This window comes from Echeneis naucrates, chromosome 2, assembly GCF_900963305.1.
Source record: "Echeneis naucrates chromosome 2, fEcheNa1.1, whole genome shotgun sequence".
NCBI lineage: Eukaryota > Metazoa > Chordata > Actinopteri > Carangiformes > Echeneidae > Echeneis > Echeneis naucrates.
The window spans coordinates 76,997-100,069 of NC_042512.1; the positions used below are offsets into that span (position 1 = coordinate 76,997).

At 42.7% G+C, this 23,073-nt stretch overlaps 1 long non-coding RNA gene, 7 other non-coding genes and 1 pseudogene across 8 annotated transcripts; 3 read left to right on the plus strand and 6 right to left on the minus strand.

Annotated features, from left to right (window-relative positions):
* Positions 1–3,395: 3,395 nt before the first annotated feature.
* Positions 3,396–10,267, minus strand: LOC115055611 (uncharacterized). The gene is made up of 4 exons (XR_003841705.1): positions 9,955–10,267; positions 7,116–7,219; positions 3,648–3,821; positions 3,396–3,455 (listed from the first exon to the last, which is right to left on the minus strand). It is a non-coding gene; the product is annotated as an uncharacterized LOC115055611 (long non-coding RNA).
* Positions 10,268–12,487: 2,220 nt separating this feature from the next.
* Positions 12,488–12,561, plus strand: trnan-guu (transfer RNA asparagine (anticodon GUU)). Its single transcript has one exon. It is a non-coding gene; the product is annotated as a tRNA-Asn (tRNA).
* Positions 12,562–13,890: 1,329 nt separating this feature from the next.
* Positions 13,891–13,966, minus strand: trnat-cgu (transfer RNA threonine (anticodon CGU)). Its single transcript has one exon. It is a non-coding gene; the product is annotated as a tRNA-Thr (tRNA).
* A 1,091-nt stretch (positions 13,967–15,057) lies between these two features.
* trnae-cuc (transfer RNA glutamic acid (anticodon CUC)) lies at positions 15,058–15,129 on the minus strand. The gene has a single exon. It is a non-coding gene; the product is annotated as a tRNA-Glu (tRNA).
* Positions 15,130–16,337: 1,208 nt separating this feature from the next.
* Positions 16,338–16,409, minus strand: trnae-uuc (transfer RNA glutamic acid (anticodon UUC)). Its single transcript has one exon. It is a non-coding gene; the product is annotated as a tRNA-Glu (tRNA).
* Positions 16,410–16,809: 400 nt separating this feature from the next.
* trnae-cuc (transfer RNA glutamic acid (anticodon CUC)) lies at positions 16,810–16,881 on the minus strand. Its single transcript has one exon. It is a non-coding gene; the product is annotated as a tRNA-Glu (tRNA).
* Positions 16,882–17,500: 619 nt separating this feature from the next.
* On the minus strand, positions 17,501–17,573 carry trnak-cuu (transfer RNA lysine (anticodon CUU)). The gene has a single exon. It is a non-coding gene; the product is annotated as a tRNA-Lys (tRNA).
* A 3,071-nt stretch (positions 17,574–20,644) lies between these two features.
* trnam-cau (transfer RNA methionine (anticodon CAU)) lies at positions 20,645–20,717 on the plus strand. Its single transcript has one exon. It is a non-coding gene; the product is annotated as a tRNA-Met (tRNA).
* Positions 20,718–20,900: 183 nt separating this feature from the next.
* LOC115058247 (uncharacterized) lies at positions 20,901–21,078 on the plus strand (annotated as a pseudogene).
* Positions 21,079–23,073: the final 1,995 nt, after the last annotated feature.

Below are 23,073 nucleotides of genomic sequence, written 5' to 3' on the forward strand. Positions count from 1 at the left end.
TACTTTTTATGTGAAAACGGTTTGGTGTATTGGGAAAAGTACAAGTTTTCCTCCGTTTGAAATTTTGAATGTCATTTCTACGTGCAGGTATGAGAGAGCTAGGTGACTGAGAAAAAAGGTAATTTTGGGGATTTTTGTTTTTTTTGGTTCCAATTAATTTTTCCTTTGGAAAATTTTACCTTTTTTTTTTTTTTTTTGGTAATAACTATTCTAGCTGTAGAAGTAGCCTCTGTGCTGAAGCCCATGGCACTAAATAATAACAACAACAACATCCAAAGAGAATAAATTCAAGTTCTATGTGAAGACAATTTCTGGATTGAACATAAAAGATCTACAACAACAACTGAACTTACCTCAGAGTTTCCAGTCTACAGTGAGGACTCTCCAGAAAACCACACAGATCCTTCAGTCCTGAATCCTGCAGGTAGTTCTGACTCAGGTCCAGTTCTCTGAGATGGGAGGGGTTGGACTTCAGAGCTGAGACCAGAGAAGAACAGCTGATCTCTGACAAACTGCAGTTCATCAACCTGAGTAAAGAATAAAAGATGAAGATCAAATCATTAATAAATCAATCAGAAATGTCCTCAATGATCTTTGTGTTATTGTGGGTCGTCATCAACATGTCTCTGCACACATCATTCAAACAACAACACAACACTCAAACTGCAGCAGGTCCAGTCAGTGAACTGACCTCAGAGTCTCCAGTCCACAGTTTGGACTCTCCAGTCCAGCACACACCAGCTTCAGTCCTGAATCCTCTATGAAGTTCTGACTCAGGTCCAGGTCTCTCAGATGGGAGGGGTTGGACTTTAGAGCTGAGGCCACAATGTCATACTCAGTCTCGAAGAGTCCACAACCAACAAGTCTGTGATGACACATATTACACAATATGTCACTGACACAGGACACTACATATTCATCTGGAGGTTTTGAGGACTAAAGACGCCAAGACTTCCATCTCTGTCTCACACTGTCAGAGTTTTCATAATTTTTCAGGCAAAGAGACAAAATGTGGTCAGTTGGTCTTCCATCAGGTCCTCAGTCTGTCAGGGACCTGATCCAGGTCTGTCTCCTCTGAGGGACCATGAGGTCATGTTGACCTAAAAACATTTGACTGTCTACTGATTTAATTTTCACTGAGTTGAGATCAGTGAACAGTGAAGCTAGTGAAGATGATCGATCAGTCACTGATACCTGCTGATGTCATCAGTCTTTAGGATTTCCACTCGAAACACAACTAAGTGAATATTTATCTCTGGCAGCATTTGAAACATCTAAAAACAAACAGCTGACAGTGAAACACCATCTGAATCAGATTGGATTTAAACACATCAGAAGGATTGATGAGAATGAGAGTGGACTCACCGAGCCTTCCTGCAGTTCCTCACAGCTGGGATCAGTCTCCGTCGTCCCTCCTCTGATGTGTTGTACTTCTTCAGGTCAAACTCGTCCAGAACGTCCTCTGACATCTGTAGCATGTAGGCCAGAGCTGAGCAGTGGATCAGGGAGAGTTTCTTCTCTGATCTGGTCTCTGACTTCAGGAACTCCTGATGAACTGAGTGATCCTTCAGCTCCTTCAGACAGTGGAACATGTTGATGCTTCTGTCAGGAGAGATTTTCATCATCCTCATCCTCTTCAGGTTGTTGATGGCTCTCTGGATGGTCTCTGGTTTGGTTTCTGTCTGACCCAGCAGACCTCCTAAGAGTCTCTGGTTGGACTGCAGAGAGAGACCATGAAGGAAGCGGACAAACAGGTCCAGGCGACCATTTTCATTTCTGTGGGATTTCTTCAGGACTGCCATCAGAAAGTCCTCCAGGGCTGAATCTTTTTTTCCCAGAAAGTTCTTCAGGACCTCCTTGTTCCTGTTGGTGTGACAGTGGAACATGTAGACTGCAGCCAGAAACTCCTGAACACTCAGATGAACAAAGCAGTAGACTGTTTTCTGGAAGATCACATTCTCTGTTTTGAAGATCTCAGTACAGAGTCCTGAGTACACCGAGGCCTCTGTGACATCAAGACCACACTGCTCCAGGTCTTCTTGGTAGAACATGATGTTCCCTTTCTCCAGATGTTCAAACGCCAGCCTCCCCAGCTTCAGAAGAACTTCCCCGTCAGCCTCCATCAGCTCCTGTGGACTTGTCTCATGTCCCTCATGGTACTTGATCCTCTTCCTCCTGGTCTGGACCAGCAGGAAGTGTGAGTACAGGTCAGTCATGGTCTGAGGCAGCTCTCCTTGCTGGTCTGTAGTCAACATGTGCTCCAGAACTGTAGCGATGATCCAGCAGAAAACTGGGACTTGACACATGATGTGAAGGCTCTTGGACTTCTTGATGTGTGAGATGATTCTGTTGGACAGCCCTTCATCCCTGGACCTCCTCCTGAAGTACTCCTCCTGCTGGGTGTCAGTGAAGCCTCGGACTTCTGTTAGCCTGTCAACACATGAAGGAGGGATCTGACTGGCTGCTGCAGGTCTGGAAGTGATCCAGACCAGAGCCGAGGGAAGCAGATTCCCCTGGATGAGGTTTGTCAGCAGCAGGTGGACCGATGACTCCTGTGTGACGTCAGACACGACCTCCCTGTTGGTGAAGTCCAGTGAAAGTCTGCTTTCATCCAGGCCGTCCAGGATGAACAGAACTTTACAGGCAGCCAGCTGCTCTGCTGTGATCTTCTGTAATGTTGGATGGAAAACATGAAGCAGCCTGAGAAGACTGTACTGCTGATCTCTGATCAGGTTCAGCTCCCTGAATGAAAGCAGAACCAGCAGACTGACATCCTGGTTCTCCAAACCCTCTGCCCAGTCCAGACTGAACTTCTGCACAGAGAAAGTTTTTCCAACTCCAGCGACGCCGTTGGTCAGAACCAGTCTGATGGGACTCTGCTGGTCAGGTGACACTTTAAAGATGTGGTGACATTTGATTGGAGCATCATGGAGGGTCTTCTTCTTAGAAGTTGTCTCCAGCTGCCTCACCTCATGTTGGGTATTCACCTCTTCACTCTGTCCCTCTGTGATGTAGAGCTCAGTGTAGATCCTGTTGAGGAGGGTTCCACTTCCTGTTCCTGTTCCTTCAGTCACATGTTGACATCTGGTCCTCAGACTGATCTTATGTTGATCTAAAACCTCCTGTAGAACACGATCTGCTGACAGAGAAGAGACAACGTCAGACAGAAGACAGAGAGTCTGAGGATCTGATGGAAACTAAAGACGTCAGTCAGAAGTTCAGTCTCACTCTGTTCAGGGCTGGTCTGTAGACCTGGTCTGGTTCTGGATCTTTGTCCACACTGGGGACAGGAGGAGTCTCCTGAAGAAGTAGACTGGTCCCAGTGTGAGGTGCAGCACTGTCTGCAGACCCAGTGTCCACAGCTGGTAGAGACTGGATCCTTCAGGACGTCCTGACACAGAGCACAGTGGGACGGCTGCTCCTCTTCAGAGACATGTCTTTTTCTCTTCCTGTCTCTGTGAAAACATTTCTTTATAACTGACATGATCTGACTAATGTAATGAAATGTTTGGTTAGGAAAAAACATCAGTAGTTTCTGGTGATAAAACCAGAAGATCCATCTCAGTGTCTTCCTGAATCTGCACTGATGATTCAGGATCATGAATATCTATGGATGGATTTTTACTCTCATCTTCACAGTCTCTTACTTTGTCTCTGAGGGTCCAGGTCCATTACTGAAGCATGGAGGATTAAACTCTTTGGACCAGTCAGACTTCAGAGACAGACAGCTTGATCCTGGAGACTCTGGTCTGGCCTCCTCTTCCTCATCACAGTCCATCATCTTCGGGATGGAGTCGGTCTGAGAGGAAAACATTTTCTGACTGACAGAACAAAGAAGAAACAAGACAAACAGTTTGTTCCAAAGCTACACACCCAAAAATACTAAGTACCGTATTTTCCGCACTATAAGGCGCACCGCATTATAAGGTGCTACAGTAGAGGCTGGGGTTACGTTACGTTACGTTATGCGTTAATGTCCATATTCACAATATGACCAACCTTGTTCAACTGTAAACACACAAAAGAAACACGTAAAGCTCACTTTATCAGTTCATTCCTCATCTACCAATCCCTCGAATTCTTCTTCTTCAGTGTCCGAATTGAACAGCTGGGCGAATGCGGCATCCAAAACGCCCGGCTCCGTCTCATCAAAGTTGTCATTAATCGAGTCAGTGTCGCTGTTGTTGTCTGGCAGGTCAGTGACAATTCCTGCCTTCCTGAAAGCTCGGACCACAGTTGAGACTGATATATCAGCCCAGGCATTTACGATCCACTGGCAGATATATATATGGATCAATATCAATATCGATCCATATATAAGGCGCACCGGATTATAAGGCGCATGGTCAGCTTTTGAAAAAATTGAAGGCTCTTAGGTGCGCCTTATAGTGCGGAAAATACGGTAAATCCAAACACACACGTCACTGCTTCAGTCAGACTGAGTCACCTGGTTGCTTTGAGTTGACAGGTGGAGCTTTGAAACTTTGGAGTGGTACTCAGCCTAACTGTGTGTTACTAACAACCATCACTTTTGTGAATTTCTGACTTTTCAATCCTGGTGCCATTTAGGAAGAGTTCCCAAGTGTGGGCATCTTTCAGTTGGTGCCATCAAATAAAGAATTACACGTTGACTCTGTGTTTATTCAAATATAATAGTCACAGTGCCACATCATCCATTGCCTTTCGTACTGACACTAAATAAAAAGAATGTAAGATTGAATTTTGTGAAGAAAATAAGACAAACAAATGCCCATCTGCTGTGGAAAAATGCAGATAAATCTCAAAAAAAAAAATCTGAAAGGTGTCTGTATTAATGTTTTGTTTTGTTTTTTTCCTGGTTTCTCCTGGTAAAAAGTGCAATCCACAGAAAAACGTTAAAAACTGTTTTATCACAAGAAGATCAGCTGATCACACAGCCTGTCAAAAAGAAAAAACATGACAATCAACCCGGAGTACCAGTCAACATGGGAGTAATGTTGACTGCATGCCACTGTATGAGCGTAGCCACAGTAGTCTTTGGTTTATGTTATTGTTATGTTTTATATTACAGAGGTTTTGATGTTAGTTCATCGTTCAAATCTGCAGCCATTTTGTGGTGTTTAAAATATGAGTCAATTTTGGTCTTACCATTTTTATTTTTGAATTGAAATTGTGAAAAGCAAGGTTGTGTTCCATATTCTCAGCAATGTTTGTTAGATGGACCAAAATAAAACCATTAAATGTAAAGCCGGTAAGTAGTGCGATACTTGGAACGACAGTAAGCACGTTTACTTGACACCTAAAAAAAACGAATTATAGCGTCAATCCAACCAAAAGTGGACTTTTAAAGTACATGTAAACACATTAGCTCAGCTGAAATTGAGCTGAAAATAGTTGGACTAACACACCCAGATAATGTGATTGAAGGTTGAGCAACTGCTGCATGTAAACAGTCAGACTGGAGCTGGAGGAGGGGGATCTGTGAATGTGCTTTAATTTCGGGCAAAGCTATGACCCGGAAATTGAATGGCATTTAAAACGTAAATGCAAATACAAAGCTGCTTGCTAACGTGGCGAAGTAATGTACACATTTACAAGGTGGCCGCCCATTGTCATGCAAGTTTACCTCTGAGTCGCTAACTTGCTAGCTCACCGGTCTTAGCGGATTGAACTGACTTAACTGTGCATGTAAACGTGCTGACTGACTCTATCATATCCTAACATGGTGAGTCGGTTTTTTTTGCGCTGACACTTTCTCCACTGCTGCAAGGGAATCAAAGCCAACGTTGATCCTGCTCTGGATGTAAATTTGCAAAGTTTCATGAAAGGACATTTGGTTTCCCTGTATTCTAACATTAAACAACTTGATTTAGCCTTTTTAATGTGGCTCGCCACCTCTCCACCTGTAATTACCACCTGGTGGTGGTAATTACAGCTCTGCCGTGTCATGCTCCTCCCCCTCCTTCTGCCCCTCATGTAAGCCTGGTGTCAGGAAACCTCCGCCCAGAGGCGGTGGTTCTCTGATCTAATGTTTAGGATGCACCTTAAGCATTTGTTTCTTTGACACATTATTTAAATAGTGTGCCTCCACAATATCACATACAAATCAGTCCGATCTATCAGTAATCTACAAGTTTCAGAAAAATGCATCTCAGTTCTGATGTGCTTCTTCTCTCTGTCCACTAGATGGTGGTATCTAAATGTAGGATGTGTTGATTGAGCTGCGATTTAATTCATGTCACATTATTAATCAAACAACTTGTGGCGATTTAATTCCTATAAAAAATGATAATACAATTATTACAATTATATTCACATAATTCCCAACAAGTGAATGCTGCTTTAAACGTTCAATGGCCTCACTGTAACTGGAAATACTCAAGAGTGTGCCATTAATAGGAAGAGTTAAATTCTTTCAGCCAAGTTCATCCAAGGCTTCAGACCAGTTCTGACATGTTTGTTCTGTTATTGCTCAACAGAAGGACGGGACATTGGTTCAAGGAAAACAACTTAACCTTCATCATGAAAGCTGATAAAAATGTGTTTCACTTCAGATTAATTTGTTTCGACCAATTAAAAACATTGTGTTGTGGTTTAACTCTGGCAATTCAAAATCTTTGGTTTACTAATTGAATCTTGCTTTATATTAGAGAAGAAAGAACAAAAAGAAGCGAAGGAGCTATTCACTTCAAATTCCTAATAAAATATTGATAGATTAGGTCTTTAAATTGTCATCTGCAGGGAAAATCTGTGCAGTGCAGATGGCTGCTGCTGTGAGATAAAATAAAATTTAATTTCCCTCAACCTTTAAAAATAAAAAAGCTCCTTACGGTTTTTTTTTGCCTATTTTAAAATGTTTATCAGTCTTTAATTCAGATCCTGACTATTAAATTTTATTTAAACTCTTTATGCCATGTTTTTCCCTGGATATTGTTGTCTTGTTCATTGTTCAGCAGAGAAAAGAGCCACCTGCTCTCTGTCCATACTGATTCTTAGTTAACAGGTCGATGAGTTCTGAGGAGTGTCCAACAATAAAAAGATTACAATCAATCTGCTACCAAAAGTAACATGAAAATCTAAGTCAAAAAGCACAATGTGATCACAGTGATCCTCTTCAGACATTTACAGATTCTCACCTGCTGAACTCACTTCAGGTTGATTTAGTCACTTTACAGCTTCATGTGTCAAAGTAACATCTGAAGAGACGAAGCTGCTTCTTCTCCCTCGTCAGTCCAGGTGTCTGAGAGTGTAACATCAACAAGACGAGTTTAATTCACTCACCCAAGTTCATCCAACGTTTAAGACCAGTTCAGACATGTTTGTTCTATCATGGCTCAACGATAACACTGCATACCAGTCCAAGGAAATCAACTTATCCTTCACCATGAAAGCTAAGTTGATAAAAATTTGTTTAATTGAAGATTACTTTGTTGTGACCATTTAAAGACCTTAAAAAAATCTAGTTTAAGTCTATTGATTTCATATATTAGTTTCCTCTGTGAATCCTATTTTATATTAAAATAGGAATAAAGTGAAGACAAATAGGAAATAGGAGATAGGAAGGAAGGTAGATAAACACCCAGTTGCTCAGCTCTACCCGCCTGTTGCACCCACCTAAACAGTGCGTTCATCTCATTCCACCAGTTTTCCGCCAGATTATCTTGAGCATCTTGCAAAGCTTTGTCATATTCATTTCCAGGCTGTTAGGCAGGATTTCACCCTGCCTGTCTCTGACCACATAACCTGACCACCATCTCTCTCTGACTCCTCTGGCTGCTGGCCCCTCACCTCTCCCCTGTTTGCCTGGGTTCCCTCACCAGAGGGGCTTCAGAATAAACTGTTGAACTGTTCTTCTTTGATCTCAGTCTGTACTGTATTTGGGTTCGATCTAAAACCCGTTACAGTCAGTTAGTATTGAAATGTCGACTTTTTGCTTTAATAGGACTGGCGGTTAAAGGTGCAAACCAAATACAAAACAGCACAAATGCATGTTGCTAAAGATAATCTGACAGAAAATGAGTGGAATGAGATGGTTGCACTGATTAGGTGGGTGCAGCAGACGCATAGAGCTGGGCCGGTGAAAAAAGAAGAAAACCAGTGCAGTGTGACGTCTTTGTGTTGATTCTATCATAGTGTACATTTATGACCTTTCCCATGGCAGAGCTAACAAAAACAAAAACATTATTAAACAGCTTTCAGTTCATGACACGCATAACTGCTTCTCATTGCCACTGAGAATTCTTGAGGAAACTCATAATAATGTATTAAAACACACCCAACACAAAAAAAATATCATAGACATTATATATTTATTGTATTGCATCTATACAGCATTGTGACCACACATTTGGGCAGAAAGTGTATCCATGGTTGTTTCTTTCCTGTTCTCTTCTCATTTGAAGTCACAGATTCAGGTTTAAAACCAAACCAGCCTTATTGCCTTATTGACTCACTGAGGATGATTTGTGTTGCATCTACCTGAAGCTTCTCAGTCATCTTGTCTAAGGTAATGTGCTAACATGAGTAACATGTTATCCATTTTACTTGGACAAACCACAGAATGCACCTTCAGAGAACTTAAAAGCAAAGATTCACTCTGCCAACATTGTTTTTGTGGCACATGTTTTTGTGGCAGCAAAGGATGGGATAGTGACGGGAAAATTTAACTGTCGACCAAAAACATCATCTGGAGGAGCTTCAGACCCAAAACTTGAATGAACTTAACCCCTCTCTACACAACACATATGAAGCACATGAAAAATGGTTGGGCGCAGGTCACACATTCAAAACATACTCACACAAGACACACACTAACTAACCTAAATAATACATCCCAAAAACTGAACAATCAAAACTAAGCTCTCTCAAATAAAGTCAAACAATCTCCCACCCTAATCCTCACAGAACTTACAAAAGAACACACTAACAGTTATCCAATCAAATCAATAAAGAAAACAGTGGGGTTGGAGGACGGCCTGTGTGGAGCCTCTGTCAACCAACTCCCAGACAACAATAAATATGAAAAGAACATATTAATACCACCAACTAAATTAAACTAAAACAACTAACAGCAGGTGGTATAAATGAACCCACTGAAACATGGCTCGGTTCAGGAACCATACTAGTTCAGCCACAGTGAGGAGAGGACAAACAAAACAGCAGCCTGTTGGCTGTGAAACACAGACGGCACAGCCACTGGGCAGAGGGCCGTTTCCAACAGCGTGGAGGAGAGGAGAGGGCGCACTGCCAACTCACAACACAGAGAGGCCGAACAGGCTCAGGAAACTGTAAACCCAGTTTGTATTCAAGAAGTCCCAGGAGGGAGCCACACTGACACTGACACCAGAACACACACACACCGGACTGTGAAGATGAGGAAGAGGAACCGGAGGATCCACGTAAACACACAGTAAATCCCCATCTGCCACACAAGAACCTGTTTTATTTTCGTTTATTTTAGTGCTGTTTCCCACACAGATGCAAACATAAGCTCCACCTTTGTTACGCCACTGTTACACTTTTTACATTGAATTTCTAACAGTTTCCTTGTGTAAATTTGAACACTGTGACCGTTTTGGGAGGAGGGAGAGGATGAAGCTCACAGCAGTACCTGCTGCTGCTGATAGAGAACTGCAGAACGATGTGTACTTTCATGAGTTTGATTCCCGGCCAATGCAATGTTACTTTTTCCTCCAACTTTTTAAAAACAGAGCTGCTCTACATGAAAAGCAGCACTGACAGGTCTCCTCCATCTCACTCTTACTTAAGCTGACTTCCAGGCCTAGATGTTGCAGTCTCATTATATGAAAGCTGTGAGTTTGACCCTCACATGGGGTTCACCTGTGCTCATCTGTTCCCCACACACAGGAAAAGTACCCGGAAGGGACCAGCTTTATTTAAGAGCACAAACAATTAACCCAACTAAATAAAATGTACATCAACCTAAGAAAACTAAAAAAAGAATAACTCACATACCTGCATTGTGGAGAAGAAACATTCACAGGTGTTGACAGGTTTTTCTCCTACATGCCCTCTGTGCTCTGTAACACCATGAACACAGTCACTACATGGCTCCTGTTAGCATCCAGTCTCAATAGCACACTCTGGCGTTATAAGCTAAGTAGCAGCCGAGCAACTCATGCTTCTCCACTTCTCCTCTAATTGGCGAGATTATGCATGAAAATAACAAAATATATAGTTTTACAACTTAACTCTGTGATTACACCAACTTCATAAGTATTTTTATCTAACTTACTTCAATTTGCACAACAAAAACGATAAAAAAAAAAAATACAAAGACCATCAGAAATGCGTAATTTTCTGGAAGGAGAGTCGCGAGCAAGAGGAAATAATATGCAGCGCAAGACGGCAAGTGGAGATTACAAAATAAAATATGCATTCTACTTCCGGTGCTTCGCAGACCTCCCTCCCGGCATTTGTGTATGTTTTAAACCTTAACATCAACATCTGTAACTGTAAATTCCTTCCTACAATATTAACACTCAAAAGAATAAAAGAAAGCATGACAAAAAAAAAATACTGTCCTTCAAAATAAGAGTGTGCGCTTCACTGCCATGTTGTTTGTCTCTGAAACCACGTCTGTGTCGGTCAACACGTGTGCTCCTCACAGTTGTGTGTCACTTCCTCAAAGGTTTGAAGTGATGTGTGAGTCTGAAGCGCTGCTGCCTTTTGTGACGTCACTATCACAAAGGCTAAAAGTCCGATCAGGAAGTGTGTCCCTCGCCGGGTGCGGTGGCGCGCGCCTGTAATCCAAGTTACCGGGAGGCTGAGGCTGGAGGAGCGTTTGAGCTCAGGAGCTCTGGGCTGCAGCGGACTATGTCGATCGGGTGTCCGCACTAAGTTCGGTATCGATATGGTGCTCCGGGGGGAGCCCGGGATCACCAGGTCGTCTAAGGAGGGGTGCACCGGCCCAGGTCGGACACGGAGCAGGTCAAAGCCCCCGTGCCGCTCAGTAGTGGGATCGCGCCCGTGAATAGACGCTGTAGTTCAGCCTGAGTAAGACAGCGGGACCCAGTCTTTATGCTGCCACTATATATATGTATATATACACACACACAACACGGCCTCATCCTTTATTTTCACTGAAATCCTCCACAAACTGAAGGACTCTCCACCTGGAGCAGAGGACCAGACAACAAAATCTGACTTCATTCATTTTAACATTAGAAAAAAGCTGCAGCTGCCACCAGATCAGGAATTTAAAATGAACAGATTAAAATAGAATTCATATGTGTTTTAAATTTTACTAACTGTAGCAGTGAGCAATAAAGGCATAAACAACAAAATAAAGGAATATTATGTTGTTGGATGACAATGTGGTGTGCAAAACCATGGACACTATCAACATTTCCTCCTTCCAGGGCTTGTTGGTGTACAGGTATGATTCTCACTCAGGGTGCAAGAGTTCCCAGTTTCAAATCCTGGACGAGCCCCTCATATGACATTTTGAAATGAATTTGCTTTAACTCTTTATGAATGTCTTCTTCTATGACAGATACAGTTTTCCAGCCCATTAATGTTGTTCACCCCTCTCCCCTCGTTTATCGTTGTTCTTTATTGCTCAATCATTTCTGACAAGGATTCATTTTCAAGTCCCACCTGCCCCCCAAAAAATGCCAATGAAATACACCAACCTTACAATTTTCAAATGTAATGAAGTAACATCAAGTAACATGATGTTCTATCTGTCACCAACTTAAGTGGTCCATGTCATAAAGTTTTTTATCTGTTCTGATGACGATTGGAAATGTCTGTTTATTGTTTATCACTCGTTAGAATCCCCGTTAGCTGTCACTGAGGCAGCAGCTACTCTTCCTGGGGTCCAAATGAAAATGCACATCTGCAGTCAAACAGGTTCAGGTAGATGCAGAGTCCTACATTAAAACAAACCACTTTACCATCAACCTCAGCTGCAGTATACACATTATACTTCCATCACCAGATCCTCTGTATATACATGTACTTCAGAGTGGTTCTGTGGCTTAGCTGGTCAAAGTGTCTGTCTACTATACAAGAGCTCCTGGGTTCAAGTCCCAGCAGTACTTTGCTTTAGAATGTGACACATTGTTGATATAACAAGCTGGCAGCTGAACCTTTTCTTGCCTGGACAAGCACTGAGCGAGGTGCCGTATTCCACCCTGAACAGTAAATGTTTCAGCTGTGTGCTGTACCTATGATACTTACATTGAGGTAACTCATCTGTACATGTGAGCCATGAAGGCCAGCCCGTACTTTGGCCTGTGAGCTGTGAAGCATCGGACACAAAAACACACAAAGACAACAAACGATGCCCTGAGAGACGATACCTGAGCAGGAGAACTAGTCACTGCATGTACAGCTGCTTCTTATCTGGAGTTTTTTTCTATCATCTATAATAAAGTAGAAAAGAGACACAGCTCCACAGTAACAGAGGTGTGCTGCTGTAACGCTGAGTGCTGGATTCATGTTCAGTTTATGGTTTTAGGCTGTAACAGGAACTGGTCATCATGTCTCTGTGGCGCAATCGGTCAGCGCGTTCGGCTGTTAACTGAAAGGATGGTGGTTCGAGCCCACCCAGGGACGTATTTTGTTTAATCCACTGGTATTATAGTTCACACATTGAAGACCGGAGGATTTTTACGTTGATGCTCAGTTATCTCCATCTAGTGGACAGATGGTAGAAGTTGATTCCTGAAAAGAGGAAGTGACTTTTCCTCAGATCAAACTGTTGAAGGAGAACGAGCAGCTTCTTCTCTTCACATGTTTCCTCACTGACTCAAATAGATGGAGAATGTCATTTATCACTTTCTCCAGTAATGTGTACAGTTGTCACTGTGCTGCTCCTGACTCAGTGATGCTGTTGGATGCTTATAGGGCCGCCGTTCTTAAAGTGTGGGCTCTATAATAAGCTATAATTATCCTAAATGTTGCTCCTTTTGTGTCTCACAGAGATCCTGCCTGTTTGGGAGAGCGTTACATTAAAGATTTAAAGGTCCCTGTTTCAATCCTGGGTTTCAGCAGCTGTTGTGGCTCCTTTTGTTCGCTCCCCCAAATGAGCTATTTCAGCACAGCACACAGTAGAAATGACTTCTCATTATTGCTTCCATGACCTGGAAGTGGAACTAAAGGTGTGTCCCTATCACCGGCCTTGATAATGATAACTGAGCACCAGTGAGTGCTCTCCTCCTCTTAGATGAGTCCTAACAACAGCACTCAGCTGTGTCTCTCCCCAAATGGGAAACTTGGTCCATAAGAGGAAGTAAACGTTGTAAGCAGAATTCAAACCTGCGCGGGGAAACCCCAATGGATTTCTAGTCCATCGCATTAACCACTCGGCCACAACAACCACAGGCAGGAAAGCTCCCGTGACTCAACATTTTCCAGCCTGGATAGTTTCCTCCTCAGAGGACAGGGCACCTTCTTGTTGTGATCGATGCCCACATTCTCCACAAGACTTCAGCTCTTTGGAGATACAGCAACAAGTGAACTAAACACAGCAGGTCTCTGGGTGGGCTTTGGAGCCTTTTGGTGAACAGAAGCAGGACTGTTGTTGTGTACGGAGCTTTGACTGTTACCTTAACAGGTGAAGGTTCATTCTGATGGAATGAACTGTTTCTACACAAGCTGCATGAATGTGACACAGAGCTCATGTTTAAAGTATTTTTCTTTAGTACTCTTATTGTGTATGGAGCTCTGACTGTTGACATAAGTGCAGGTGACCTAAATTCAGCAGCATCATCAATGTCCTCATCTCATCCAAAAGGCTTCATCAGACAGATCAGTGTTGCAGGAGCTCAGAAGCTATCTGGTTAGCTAATGCTGCCAGCCCATGCAGTGGATGTAGGTCAGTGGTAGAACGTGCACTTCCCATGTATAAGTGTTTCCTATCTACAACATCTTACATTATGAATGAGGCACTGCTGGGATTTGAACCCAGGATCTCCTGTTTTTACGAGACAGGCGCTTTGACCAGCTAAGCCACAGCACCACTCTGATGTACATGTATATGCAGAGGATCATATTGATCATACACTACAACATCTCACATCCACAGCACTCTACTCAACTGTTCTTAAACAACATTTAATAAACATGATTAGCAGAGTCCTCCTTGGAAACTTAAGTTTGCTCCATCTAACTCAGCTGTACTCAGTCAGCCTGTACAGATGATTCAGTAACAGCTGAGTTATCTTTAGTCCAACAACTGCTGTCCATTTCTACCACAGGGAGCCACAGGCTTTAGAGTTTTCAGTCCTAACCCTTGATTGTCAAGCAATCATATTCCCATTTTATGCAGATTTTTCATCCACAACACACACACAACAATCTTGAATTGTTTAATTAAATCTAAAACTGTTATGAATGACAGACTTAGAGTGCTAACAATTACACCATGGACCATCCAATTTTTTACTGTCTTTGTATTTTTACTTTTATCATTTAATATGTTTTGCTGCGTTTCAACTCGTTAACGCTTTAAGCTACAGAAAGAACGAGAGCAGTCGCACCACACAAGCATTTCAAAATAAAAGCCAATTTATATTATTTTATTTGTCTCTTTAGCTCAGATGTAGCAAAGCGCAACAATGCTGTCAATAAGGAACTTTCCTATTTGGGTCACTTGAAACATTTGGTGCAGTAGGCAGCATGTCAGTCTCGTAATCTGAAGGTCGTGAGTTCGAGCCTAATAATGAGAATTTAGTGGTTGGGACTAGAACCTCAGTTCCTTTAACATGCTTCACTGATATATTAGACTTCTATGGACCAATTCACCGCTCTGCATTTTGTAACCTCTGCCATGAATCCATCCAAAAAAACAAAGACTTGCTGTGTTTAGCTCACTTGTTGCTGTATCTCCAAAGAGCTAAAGTCTTGTGGAGAATGTGGGCATCGAACCCACTACCTCTCACATGCTGAGCGAGCGCTCTACCATTTGAGCTAATACCCCTGCCATGCTAGCATTCAAGCTAAGCTTTGAGAAAAGGCCGCTTTAACAACATCAACAGGTTTCAAAGCTTTTTCGAGAGAGTTCAAAATAATAAAATTTTTCTATCATCTGTATTTTTCAATAAAAACACTTTCCCTGACCGGGAATCGAACCCAGGCCGCGGCGGTGAGAGCACCGAATCCTAGCCACTAGACCACCAGGGAGCACGTAGACAAAATACCTTTGTCCCAAAACCTTACAGCAGTAGAGGTGAAAGAAACTCTGTCATTTCACACAGTGAAGGTTCCAATGTGAAACCTTAACCTGTAGACAACCTGTTTTGTCCACTCCACACGTGTGAGCAAGTGCAAACTCTGAGCCTCCATGTGATCTTATCAGATCGTGGTCATTGTGTATTGGAATGACTGGACTCACTTTGATGGGCAAATTTTTCAGCTTCTGTCGTCAGAATGGCTGAGCGTTCTAAGGTGCTGCGTTCAGGTCGCAGTCTCCCCTGGAGACTCCAGGACAAGTATCAAACCTGACGAGGGGGCCGAGTGATTAAGGTGATGGACGACTAATCCGTTGTGCTCTGTCGCACCAGTCAGTCAGTCGCACCATACAAGCATTTCAAAATAAAAGCCAATTTAGATTATTTTATTTGTATCTTTAGTTCAGATGTAGCAAAGCGCAACAATGCTGTCAATAAGGATCTTTCCCATTTGGGTTACTTGAAGTGATGGTGGCCACTGATGCAACACTCCGTAGCAGCACCACTCTGATGTACAGGGATGTATTTTGGATCTGAAAATACCCCCAACGTACGTGGCTGACCATCGTGACTCTTACCAAAGCAATGGTAGTTTTGTGGCTCATGCTGTGCTGAGGAGAAGGGATATTGGTGATTGACTGCTTTTCACAGGAGACAAACTTTGGTAGGAGTCATGATGGTCAGCCACTTACTTTGCAATATTTTCAGATCCTCTGTACATCTTGGTACTTCTTTGTACTACTTTTGTGGTGCTGACATAACATGATGTTCTATCTGTCACCATATTTGCTGGTCCATGATTATGATCAAAGCATATCGTCCAAATAAAGAAATTTCAACAACTGAACATCATCTGTTCTCACCTATTTTGCTTCATCTGCTTTTTAGTGTCCAGGACACAGAGGAAGAGGATGTCTCCACATGCACACTTGTTCTTCGTGTTTTCACTTACTGTTAAAGTAAAAAAATCAAATTTTAATTCATCCAAGTGTAATTAGTTGTTATGTAATACATATTATATACATAAAACAACTTTGTCCCCAAACACACCTAACAGCAGTAGAGGTGAAAGAAAAGACATTTCTGTCAGAAGTGGGATTTGAACCCTAAGAGGATGTAGATCAGTGGTAGATGTTCATTGGTCCATTGTTGTAAAGCAAATTCCCATACCGGGAGTTGAACCCGGGCCGCCTGGGTGAAAACCAGGAATCCTGACCGCTAGACCATATGGGATTCGAAGACACTGGATTTAGGCGCCAGTCTCTTCAGCGGCGTGGGTTCGAATCCCACCACTGCCAGTTTGCCCCAGCTGTGCGGTACGCTCGCCCACTGAGCTACATCCCCTGCATGGTGTGGTAGCTTTAGCAGCTTGACGGGACTCCATTGATGATGGCTTTTATCGAGGTTGTGCATGTGCGCAACTCAAGGTGAACATACTTAGAGTTGATTGAACCAACTAAGATCAGCTGTTCTGGAACCAGATACTTAAAGTTTCTCATCTCAGAGTAAGTCAACTCAGAGTTCAGGGATAGACTCAAAGTTCGTTGAAACTCCTACCTGAAATACCCTCCAGGTGCATGATGACATATTTATGCTCTGGGGTCAATCACCTGTATTTTTCAGTAAAAACATTTTCGCTGACCGGGAATCGAACCCAGGCCGCGGCGGTGAGAGCGCCAAATCCTAGCCACTAGACCACCAGGGAGTGTGCTCCTCTGAGGTTTGTCTGTGTTGTGCAGGGTGCGTAATTCAGGCATTTTTGTCTCCCTGTGAACAAAAGTTACAGAAGGCAGTGAAAGATGATCAATGTCGATCTTTGATCTTTGATGACCTAAAAGTTCTCCCCTTCAGAAAAAGTGTTCTGTTGGCGCTAATGGCTTGTTGGTCGAGGGGTATGATTCTGATGATTGCAGATACTGCAGGCAGGTCCTCAAACCCTCAGTCTTCTCATCTAAAGTCAGACACCTTGTCCCGCCAACTGAGATCAGATCCACCTTCTGTGGAGGAGATCTGAAAAACCTCACCACACAGTTTAGTACATTCACCTACACACAGCTGCTCAACCACAAAGGAACTCGAACCCTCAGTCTTCTGATCCGAAGTCAGATGCCTTGTCCATTAGGCCACATGGTCACATGAGAAAGCTCAAAGCTGTGTCCAAAGGTTTGGAGGAGTGAATGGCAGAAAGATGTCTTTGAAGCCATTTGGACACACAACCAGTCAGCGTGCAGCATTCAACCTCACAATATTTCATGTGGTTGTGGTTGAAAGACGAGGCAGAATATTGGAAATGTAAGTTTGGGTCTAAAAAAAAAACTGCTTATCGCCCAACGTGGGGCTCGAACCCACGACCCTGAGATTAAGAGTCTCATGCTCTACCGACTGAGCTAGCCAGGCTGCTAGAAATGCAAAACATCCTCCAAAAAATCGCCAAAAATCATTTCAAAATAAAAGCCAGTTTAGATAATTTTATTTGTATCTTTAGCTCAGATGTAGCAAAGCCAAACAATGCTGTCAATAAGGATCTTTCCCATTTGGGTTATTTGAAGTGATGGTGGCCACTGATGCAACACTCCGTTTATAACAGTTTTACATTTAATTAAATACTTCACTGCAAAAATGAATGTTTATGTAAATGAATGTATAAATGTTTGGAGGAGAAAAGCACTGGTTGGACAGTTATGTATTAAAGGTTATACCATATTTAATGGCTCTGGTGAAACCAAAGTGGAGGAAAGGGGCAGTGCAACTGCCATAACATCAACATGTAGTGGCAGTAATATGGCATCCAGACGGTTTGGCTCCATCAATGACATCCCTTGACACTGACCTGTTGCATAGCACATTTATCATACAGGAAGCCTGTAATGTTTCAGGTGGAGTTAGAGACATATTAGAACACAACAAGAGTGCAGGGAGCTCAAGTCTGCTCCATTTAAGCTCAAATCTGTGAAATGCCATGCCATGCCAAATGACATGCCCAAACAAACTCCGCATGGCCAAATCCCCCTCCCCCTCCTGAAACATACACACAAACGGTAACTACACAGAAATAAACATCGGTTGTTGGTATTGGCCGTTTTACTCATCGGACTGATGCTGATATGTTACAGAATTGCCAGCATCAACTGATACATTGTGCATACCGACATCAAACCTTTGAGAAAGTGACACACAACTATGAAGAGCACAAGTGTTCACCGACACAGACGTGGTTTCAGAGACAAACTGCAGAGAAACTGGCAGCACTGATGCTGAACACACATTTAGAACAAAAAACACACAAAAAAAGTCATCGGGTCGAGTCTAAAGGAAAAGAGGAGAGAACATGTCACACGCTGTTATGACTCTTACCAAAGTTTGTCTTCTGTGTAAACCTGTCAGTCTCCTTCTGCTAAACACAGCACCAACCACTAAATTACTGTTCCTCTTATCCAGATACTGCAGGTAAAAGCTGTAATACAGGAAGTGATGGTTTGTTTCAGTGATGAGCAGGAACTCCACTGAGAGTGAAGCTCTGCTGGGTTTGAATGCAGGATGACCTTCCTCAAAGGTTTGAAGTGATGTGTGAGTCTGAAGAGCTGCTGCCTTTGATACATCACCTGATGATGTCACCTGATGATGTCACAGTACTCACAGAATGAAACTCCTCCTTTGAAGCTGCTTTGAAGAATTTCCAAAATCAAATTTGATTCAGATGTAAACACAAAGGCTGCCTCACTGTCACCATTCAGAGCAGCTGAGAAGATTATTGATCATTCATTGATTATTGATGATCAGCTCAGAACCAAACAGTGTATCTTTCATCCAAACCCTGACAGTTTCTCCACACAGGAGGTGTTTCAGGTGTCTGGTTCCTCCATTTAAACTCAAATCTGTGAAAAACTTGTGACATGGCCAAACCCTTCCCCCCCTCCTGAAACATACAAGTGTTCACCGACACAGACGTGGTTTCAGAGACAAACTGCAGAGAAACTCAGAAACTCAGAAACTCTGAGTCTGTCTCTCAGTGAACTTTTGTGCTCCTCAGAATTGTGTCCCACTTCCTCAAAGGTTTGAAGTGAAGTGTGAGTCTGAAGAGGTGCTGCCTTTGATCCATCACCTGATGATGTCACAATACTAAAAAACTGAGCTGACTGCTGTGGACTTCAGTGAAACAGTGAAAGGATTTCAGCGGTGTTACATTTTCGGCGAAACATTTGCTCATCCTCTCCATGGGCCTGCATTAAGACCTCCGACTCCATTGGGTTGAAATAACTGGATCTTTTTTTCCTCGGTTGTCGTGGTGACAGGACTCCATAGATGATGGCTTTTATAGAGGTTGTGCACGTGTGCAACTCAAGCTGAACATAATCAGAGTTGATTGAACCAACTAAGATCAGCTGTTCTGGAACCAGATACTCAGAGTAAGTCAACTCAGAGTTCAGGGAGAAACTCAAAGTTCGTTTGAACTCCTACGTGGAATACTTTATAGAAAATTCCAGCTTGCCCCATCAATGAACGAGTTTATTTTATTGAGGACAAAGAAAAAGGCAGACGCACTTGTAGGGCTGCTGGTAAAACATGGACAGTCTGAGATTGCTCCTGACTGCACAAAAGAGAGAAATTTCAGGATGCCTGCTTGGCTCCTCGCCCAGTTTGGTTCTTTCTTCTGTCTGCAGAACTCAAAGGTATCTGGCACGACCATGATTGTCTTTGGAGCCTCATTAACAGTGTGCATCTATGGTGGAGGTCATGAGAAAAAGTGGGAGGAGTCTTTGACCTCATTCGAACCTTTGTGACACACAGATTTTTTTTTTTTTTTTTTTTTTTTTTTGCTGCACTCTGGTGCAAAGTTTATTCCAGGAGTAATCCACAGACTGACAGAAGGTCAGCCAGCTGCTCCAGCTGAGGCATCACTCTGCAGGTTACTGTCTTATATGTCCTGCACGCTGACCGATTGCATCACAGGAGCCTGTGGAGTGAGTCTGCCAACACACATCACAGGATACATCCAGCAACAGGAAGGTTCTGGAGCTGACCTGCTCTGGGGATCTAGTTTCCTGGTGCTGTAGCTTAGCTGGTTAAAGTGCTGGTCTAGTAAACAGGTTCAAATCCCAGCAGTGCCTTGTTGTAAATGTTGGAGAAACAACACGGCTGATGTAAGTTTCCCCGTCTTGATTAGAAATTTCCGGAACTGTTTGTGAAAGTGCTGCTGGCTAACAGGAGTATTATATTTTAGAAGTATTCCCTTTTTCAGCTATTTCACTGTGATGTTTAAAATGCAAAGTACCTTTTTAACCAACATCAAAATACTGGAACCACCGTGCTGTGGCTCGCCCCGTCCGGGCGTGTGCGGTCGGGGGGAGCCGGCCTCGCCGCTGTGAGGCAGAACCCCAGCTGGTGGCTCTGTGCCACTGTGCTCTGTTTGTGTTGTCCGGTGTGTGCCCAATGGCCCTGGGGTCCTTTTGTTGGCCCCTCTGTTCCAGGCCTTGTTGGCGCAGTAGGCAGCGCGTCAGTCTCATAATCTGAAGGTCGTGAGTTCGAGCCTCACACGGGGCACTTCTTTAGTTAATAATGAGAATTTAGTGGTTGGGTCTAGAAGCTCAGTTCTTTTAACACTCTCTGGTTAACATGTTTCAATGATATCTATGGACCGTCTATGGACCATTTCACTGCTCCGCGTGGACAAATATGTGAAGTTTTATAGCTGACCAAGAAGAGACATTTTCTTTGCTCTACAACGTAACTTTCTGAAAATAACATGTCGGTGGTTGTTTTCAGTTTAATATCTGATACGTCCCCTACCCGGGGACCATATATTAAATAGATTTTTGGAACAGGGAGATGGAATAGGGGCTTGCTCCGTCCACTCCACGCATCGACCTGGTATTGCAGCATCTCCAGGAACGGTCCACTCAAATGGATAAGCACGTGCGCGCAAAGATGCACAGAAAGTTTGTTGGTGTTTGGTGGGAGTTTGTTGCTGTTAGACATTCATTTGGTTCCTGTTTTCTGGTCAAGTGATATTTTTATGAGCTCTCTTTGGTACCAGAGCATCCCTGTGACCTTACTGTGACCTGTGGATCTCATTTCTGCCAGCCAGAGTCTGCTACATGTGAAAATATTATACCTTTATGAATGATAAAATCTGAAAACATTCATGGAATACATAGAAAACAGTATCACAGAGTGACAAATATTTTTAGAACTTTATAGCAAAGTATGTCACAATAAGTAGAAAATATGTTGAAAGACTGACGGCATAGGTCTCACTTTGAGCGATGATTTAGAAAATAATACTCATTTAATTCATTTTCACAAAACTATAATGGATCACAGTTTAGTTCTGATAAATCACTTTGATAAAGTGAGTAACTTACAGGTTTAATCCATTTTCAGTTTATACTATTTTCATGTCACGCCATGTGATGATTTTAGGCATAATACAACAAATTGTCACATAATTGCAGATACCAATGAAAAATCTAAACACAACATGTTTCTATACAGATGAGAGTTAGTAGAGCAAAAATCAACCTTTTTTGTTCCTCTCTTATTTAAATTTTTTACAAAACCTTTTTTTGGTATAGGGTTAGGGTTAGCAACAGCAAAGAAAAGTAAAAAAAAAAAAAAATGTTTGTTTACTTTTGGTCAACCAGCAAAGATCCTGCAGTCAGCCGCTTCGGTCTTTCTCTTTATAGTCGTCACAACCAAACAGTTTCTGTTCTGTATGGATCCCCATGTGTACTTTAAGGCTTTTCTTTGGTTTAAATCTTTTCCCATAAACATCACAGCTGAAGGGTTTCTCTTCTGTATGGATCGTCATGTGTCTGTTAAGGGTTGCCTTTAGTTTAAATCTTTTCCCACATACATCACAGCTGAAGGGTCTCTCATCTGTGTGGACTGCCAAATGTGCTTTAAGCATTCCCTTTCGTTGAAAGCTTTTCCCACAAACATCACAGCTGAAGGGTTTCTCTTCTGTATGGATCATCATGTGTCTTTTTAGTTGTACCTTCAGTTTAAATTTTTTCCCACAAACATCACAGCTGAAGGGTCTCACTTCTGTGTGGACTACCATGTGTTTTTTAAGGCTTCCCTTTACTTTAAATCTTTTCCCACAAATGTCACAACTGAATGGTGTCTCTTCTGTGTGGGTCTTCATGTGAGTCTTCAAATCCTTTTTTTTAAACGTTTTCCCACAAACATGACAGCTGAAGGGTTTCTCCTCTGTGTGGCCCTTCATGTGTAATTTAAGATAATCTTGTCGCTTAAATCTTTTGCCACAAAATGAGCAGCCAAACGGTCTCTCTTCTGAGTGAACTTGCATGTGCTGTTTCTTCATGTGAGTCTTCAGACACAACTTTTTTTTAAACGTTTTCCCACACTCAGAGCAGCTGATGGGTTTTTCATTGCTGTCACATCTACTACCATTTACATCACCTTCATCTATTTTCACATCTGACTGGGCCACTCTGGTTTCATGATAATCATCTTCACTGATTTCAGTATCAGAGGAGTCTGAGGCCTCTTCCTCTGGATCTGGATCTGGTTGAAGAGGACTCTGTGGATCACAGCTCCTGGCCGGTTCATTCATTTCTTCATCCTCACTCTTCACCTGAAACAGCCTCACAGGGTTCCTGGTCTCCTCCAGTCCTGGTACCTGGTCCTCCTCCTGTTCCTGTTTAAGGACTGGACTCTCTGAATCCTCCGGATCCGGACTGGAGGTGAACTCAGTAGGAACCTCTTTTTTCACCATCAGCTGCTGAACATCTGGAGGAAACGATTCAATAATGAATCCTCTTTATTAGCTACAATATGAACACAGTTATTCCTCCAGCTGCTTCATTCTACATCTGCCAAATACAGTCCTCAGCCTTTCTCACTCATAAAAACAACCGACCCGTTTTGTGGATCA